We start from the raw sequence: 6397 nt of genomic DNA on the forward strand, positions 1-6397 counted from the left end.
AGCAATTAGGGGCAGGACCCTTTGACTCCTGCCCACGCCTAGAGCTGGAAGACAGTCTCCAGGAGCCCTGCTACAGCTGAGAGCAGAGCACCTGTTCTCAGGAAAGGCTGAAAGAAAACAGGAAAACAGCTTTACAGGAGCTGACACAGAGGCCTACAGCAGGGCCCAGTCACTCTCAGAAACAGCAGGACAAGCAAACACCAGAGACAACCCAATGTCTAGAGGCAAGCGCAGGAACCTAAGCAACAGAAACCAAGACTACTTGGCACCATCAGAGCCCAGTTCTCCCACCAAAGAAAATACTGGATATCCAAACACACCAGAAAAGCAAGATTTAGATTTGAAATCACATTTCTCTGATAATGATGGAGGACTTTAAGAAAGACATAAAGAACTCCCTTAAAGAAATGCAGGAAAACACAAGTAAACAAGTAGAAGCCCTTAGAGAGGAAACACAAAAATCCCTGAAAGAATTACAGGAAAACACAACTAAACAGGTGAATGAATTGAAAATGGAAATAGAAACAATAAAGAAAGCACAAAGGGAGACAATCCTGAATATAGAGAACCTAAGGAAGAGACAAGGAGCTGTAGATACTAGCATCACCAACAGAATACAAGACATAGAAGGGAGAATCTCAGGGGCAGAAGTTACCATAGAAAACATTGGCACAACTGTCAAAGATAATGTAAAATGCAAAAAGCTCTTAGCCCAAAACATACAGGAAATGCAGGACACAATGAAAAATCAAACATAAGGATAATAGGTATAGAAGAAAGGGAAGACTCCTAAATTAAAAGGCCAGTAAATATATTCAACAAAATTATAGAAGAAAACTTTCCTAACCTAAAGAAAGAGATGTCCACAAACATACAAGAAGCCTATAGAACTCCAAGTAGATTGGACCAGAAGAGAAATTCCTCCTGTCACATAATAGTTAAAACACCAAATGCACAAAACAAAGAAAGAATTTCTTTATTTCTATTAAAAGCAGTAAGGGAAAAAGGTCAAGTGACATATAAAGGCAGACATATAAGAATTATACCAGACTTCTCTCCAGAGACTATGAAAGTCAGAAGGTCCTGGACAGATGTCATACAGACCCTATGAGAACACAACTGTCAGTCCAAGTTACTGTATCCAGCAAAACTCTCAATTAACATAGATGGAGAAGCCAAGGTATTTCATGACAAAACCAAATTTACACAATATCTTTCTACAAATCCAGCCCTACAAAGGATAATAGATGGAAAATTCCAAGACAAGATGAGAAACTACACTGTATAGAAAGCAAGAAAGTAATTTCTTTGCAATGAAACCAAAAGAGAGACAAAAAAGCATAATTCCACCACTAACAACGAAAATAACAGGAAACAATAATCACTATTCCTTAATATCTGTCAACATCAATGGACTCAATTCCCCCAATAAAAAGACATAAAATAACAGACCGGATACATAAAGAGGACCCAGCATTTTGCTGCATGAAGGAAACACACCTCAGAGACAAAGACAGACACTACCTCAGAGTAAGTGTCTGGAAAACAACTTTCCAAGAAAATGGCCCAAAGAAACAAGGTGGAGTTGCCATTCTAATGTCAAATAGAATTGACTTTCAACCAAAAGTCATTAAAAAAGATAAGGAAGGAAACTTCATATTCATCAAAGGAAAAATCCACCAAGATGAACTCTTACTACTAAATATCTAAGCTCCAAATGCAAGGGCACCTACATACATAAAAGAAACCTTACTAAAGCTCAAAGCACACATTGCACCTCACACAATAATAGTAAGAGATTTCAACACTCCACTCTCATCAATGGACAGATCATGGAAAAAGAAGTTAAACAGAGACATAGAAGAGCGCTAGCCTAGGAAGCGCAAGGCCCTGGGTTCGGTCCCCAGCTCCGAACAAAAGAACCAAAAAAAAAAAAAAAAACAAAAAACAAAAAAAACAAAACAGAGACATAGAGAAACTAACAGAAGTTGTGAAGCAAATGGATTTAACAGATATTTATAGAACATTCCATCCTAAATCAAAAGGATATACCGTCTTCTCAGCACCTCATGGAACTTTCTCCAAAATTGACCGTATAATTGGTCACAAAACAGGAAGATAGAAATAATCCCATGCATCCTATCAGATCACCACACACTAAGACTGGTCTTCAATAACAACAATAATGACAGAAAGACCACGTAAACATGGAAATTGAACAATGCTCTACTCAATGACAACTTGGTCAAGGAAGAAATAAAGAAAGAAATTAAAGACTTCTTAGAATTTAATGAAAATGAAGATACAACATCCACAAACTTAGGGGACACAGTGAAAGCGGTACTAAGAGGAAAACTCATAGCGCTGAGTGCCTGCAGAAAGAAACAGGAAAGAGCATATATCAGTAGCTTGACAGCACACGTAAAAACTCTAGAACAAAAAGAAGTAAATAAACCCAAGACGAGTAGAAGGCAGGAAATAATCAAACTCAGGGCTAAAATCAACCAAGTAGAAATGAAAAGGATTATACGAAGAATCAACACAACCAGAAACTGGTTCTTTGAGAAAATCAACAAGGTAGATAAACCCTTAGCCAGACTTATCAGAGGTCACAGAGAATGTATCCAAATTAACAAAATCAGAAATTAAAAGGGAGACATAACAACAGAATCTGAAGAAATTTTAAAAAAATCACCAGATCCTACTACAAAAGCCTATATTCAACAAAACTGATACTCTGGAGGAAATGGACAATTTTCTAGACAGATACCAGGGCCCAAAGTTAAATCAGGAACAGATAAACCATTTAAACAACCCCATAACTCTTAAAGAAATAGAAGTAGTTATTAACAGTCTCCCAAACAAAAAGAGCCCTGGTCCAGATGGGTTCAGTGCAGAATTCTATCAGACCTTCATATAAGACCTTATACCATTACTTTCCAAACTATTCCAAAATTGAAGCAAACAGAGCACTCCCAAATTCCTTCTATGAAGCCACAATTACTCTTATACTGAAACCACACAAAGCTCCAACAAGGAAAGAGAACTTCACATCAATTTCCCTTATGAACATTGACACAAAAATACTCAATAAAATTCTTGCAAACCGAATCCAAGAACACATCAAAACGATCATCCATCATGATCAAATAGGCTTCATCTCAGGGATGCAGGGTTGATTTAATATACAAAAATCCATCAATGTAATCCATTATATAAACGAAGTCAAAGATAATAAACACATGATCATTTTATTACATGCTGAGAAAGCATTTGACAAAATTCAACGCCCCTTCATGATAAAAGTCCTGGAAATGTAAGGAATTCAAGGCCCATATCTAAACATAGTAAAAGCAAAATACAGCAAACCAGTAGCTAACATCAAACTAAATGGAAAGAAACTTGAAGCAATCCCACTAAAATCAGGGACTAGACAAGGCTGCCCACTCTCTCTTATTCAATATAGTACTCGAAGTCCTAGCCAGAGCAATCAGACAGAGAAAGGAGGTCAACGGGATACAAACTGGAAGACAATAATTCAAAATATCACTATTTGCAGATGAGATGATAGTGTACTTAAGTGACCCCAAAAGTTCCACCTGAGAGCTACTTAACCTGAAAAACAACTTTAGCAAATTGTTGGGATATAAAATTAACTTAAACAAATCAGTAGCCTTCCTGTACTCAAAAGATAAACAGGCTAAGAAAGAAATTAAGGAAACGACACCCTTTAAAATAGTCGCAAATAATATAAAATATCTTGGTGTGACTTTAACCAAGCAAGTGAAATATCTGTATGACAAGAACTTCAAGTTTCTGAAGAAAGAAATTGAGAAAGATCTTAGAAGACGGAAAGATCTTCCATGCTCATGGATTGGCAGGATTAATATAGTAAAGATGGTCATTTTGCCAAAAGCAATCTACAGATTCAATGTAATTCCCATCAAAATTCCTACTCAATTCTTTATAGAGATAGAAAAAGCAATTTGCAAATTCATTTGGAATAACAAAAAAACCAGGATAGCGAAAACTATACTCAACAATAAGAGAACTTCTGGGGGAATCACTATCCCTGACTTCAAGCAGTATTACAGAGCAATAGTCATAAAAACTGTATGGTATTGGTGCAGAGACAGGAAAATAGATAAGTGGAACAGAATTGAAGACCCAGAAATGAACCCACATACCTATGGTCACTTGATCTTTGACAAAGGAGCTAAAACCATCTAATTGAAGAAAGATATAATTTTCAACAAATGGTGATGGTTCAACTGGAGGTCGGCATGTAGAAGAATACATATGATCCATTCTTATCACCCTGTACAAAGCTTAAGTCCAAGTGGATCAAGGACCTCCACATCAAACCAGATACACACAAACTAATAGAAGAAAAAGTGGGGAAGAGCCTCGAACACAAGGGCACTGGGGAAAATTTCCTGAGCAAAACACCAATGGCTTATGCTCTAAGATCAAGAATTGACAAATGGGACTTCCTAAAACTGCAAAGCTTCTGTAAGGCAAAGGACACTGTTGTTAGGACAAAACGGCAACCAACAGATTGGGAAAAGATCTTTACCAATCCTACATCTGATAAAGGGCTAATATCCAAAATATGCAAAAAACACAAGAAGTTAGACTCCAGAGCCAAATAACCCTATTAAAAATGGGGTACAGAGCTAAACAAAACATTCTCAGCTGAGGATTATAGAGTGGCCAAAAAGCATCTAAAGAAATGTTCAATATCCTTAGTCATCAGGGAAATGCAAATCAAAACAACCCTGAGGTCCACCTCACACCAGTCAGAATGGCTAAGATCAAAAACTCAGGTGACAGCAGAAGCTGGTGAGGATGTGGAGAAAGAGAAACAGTCCTCCACTGTTGGTGGGATTGCAAACTGGTACAACCACTCTGGAAATCAGTCTGGAGGTTCCTCAGAAAATTGGACATTGAACTACTTGAGGACCCATCCATACCTCTCTTGGGCATATACCCAAAAGATGCTCCAACATACAACAAAGACACATGCTCCACTATGTTAACAGTAGCCTTATTTATAATAGCCAGAAGCTAGAAAGAACCCAGTGCCCTTCAACAGAGGAATGTTTTCAAAAAATATGGCACATCTACACAATGGAGTACTACGCAGCTATCAAAAACAATGACTTTGCAAAATTCATAGGCAAATGGAATGAACTAGAAAGTATTATCCTGAATGAGGTAACTCAATCACAGAAAAACACACTTGGTAAAACCTTCATTGGTAAGTGGATATAAGCCAAAAAGCTCGAATTACCCAGGATGTGATCCACAGACCACAGGAAGCTCAAGAAGGATGACTAAAATGCGGTTGCTTCTTCTCCTTCTTAAAAGGGGAAAAAAATATCCATAGGCATATCCATGGAAGCAAAGTTTAGGGCAGCGACTCAAGGAATGGCCATTCAGTGTCTGCCCCACGTGTGGCCCATATATATACAGCCACCAAAACTAGATAAGATTGATGAAACTAAAAAACACATGCTGAAAGGGACCGGACATAGATCTCTCCTGAGAGATATATCCAGAGCATGTCCAATACAGAGGTCAATGCTAGCAGCAAACCACTGAACTGAGAACAGGACCCCCATGGGGGGAATTGAGGAAGTATTGAAAGAGTTGAAGGGGTTTGCAATCCTCCAAGGACAACAATGCCAACCAACCAGAGCTTCCAGGGACTAAACCACTACCCAAAGACTATGCATGGACAGACCCAGGGATCCAACTGCATATGTAGCAGAGAATAGCCATCTTGGGGCACCAGGGGAAGGGGAAGCCCTTAGTCCTGCCAAAGTTGGACCCCAGTGTAGGGGAATATGGGGGGCAATAAGGGGGATGTATAGGGGAATACCTGTATGGGGGAGGGGAGTGGAGGGGATGGGGGCTTATGGACCAGAAACCAGGAAGGGGAATAACATTTGAAATGTAAGTAAAGAAAGATATCTAATACAAAATAAAAAAAAAGAAAATTGAAACAAAATTTGATTTGTCAAGAAATTACGTTCCTAATTAACTTCAAAGCCACAGGGAAAGTGCAGGATTGTGAGGCCGTCCAGGGGCAGAGTGAAATCTCATGGATTGATTATTCATACTACCACTTATCCCATGCTTAGTGGCTGTCACAGGCTGTCAGGCACATAGTTAGTGCCGTTCAGAACCCACAGGCATACATAGCAACCTTTGGAAACCTGGGCAAAGAGAAGTCTGATGTGGGATAGATAGCTGCCCGTCAACAGAAGACAGCTGAAACTGTCAGCCTGTTTTTGCCACAGAGCAGAGCAGGAAACTGATCAGGAAAGGCAGAATTAGCAGACAATAAAATCACCTAGTAACACAAACAAACAAAAATAAGCAAACTTCTTTT

The sequence above is a fragment of the Rattus norvegicus genome, chromosome 2, assembly GCF_021556685.1.
Source record: "Rattus norvegicus strain SHRSP/BbbUtx chromosome 2, alternate assembly SHRSP_T2T, whole genome shotgun sequence".
NCBI classification, from domain to species: domain Eukaryota; kingdom Metazoa; phylum Chordata; class Mammalia; order Rodentia; family Muridae; genus Rattus; species Rattus norvegicus.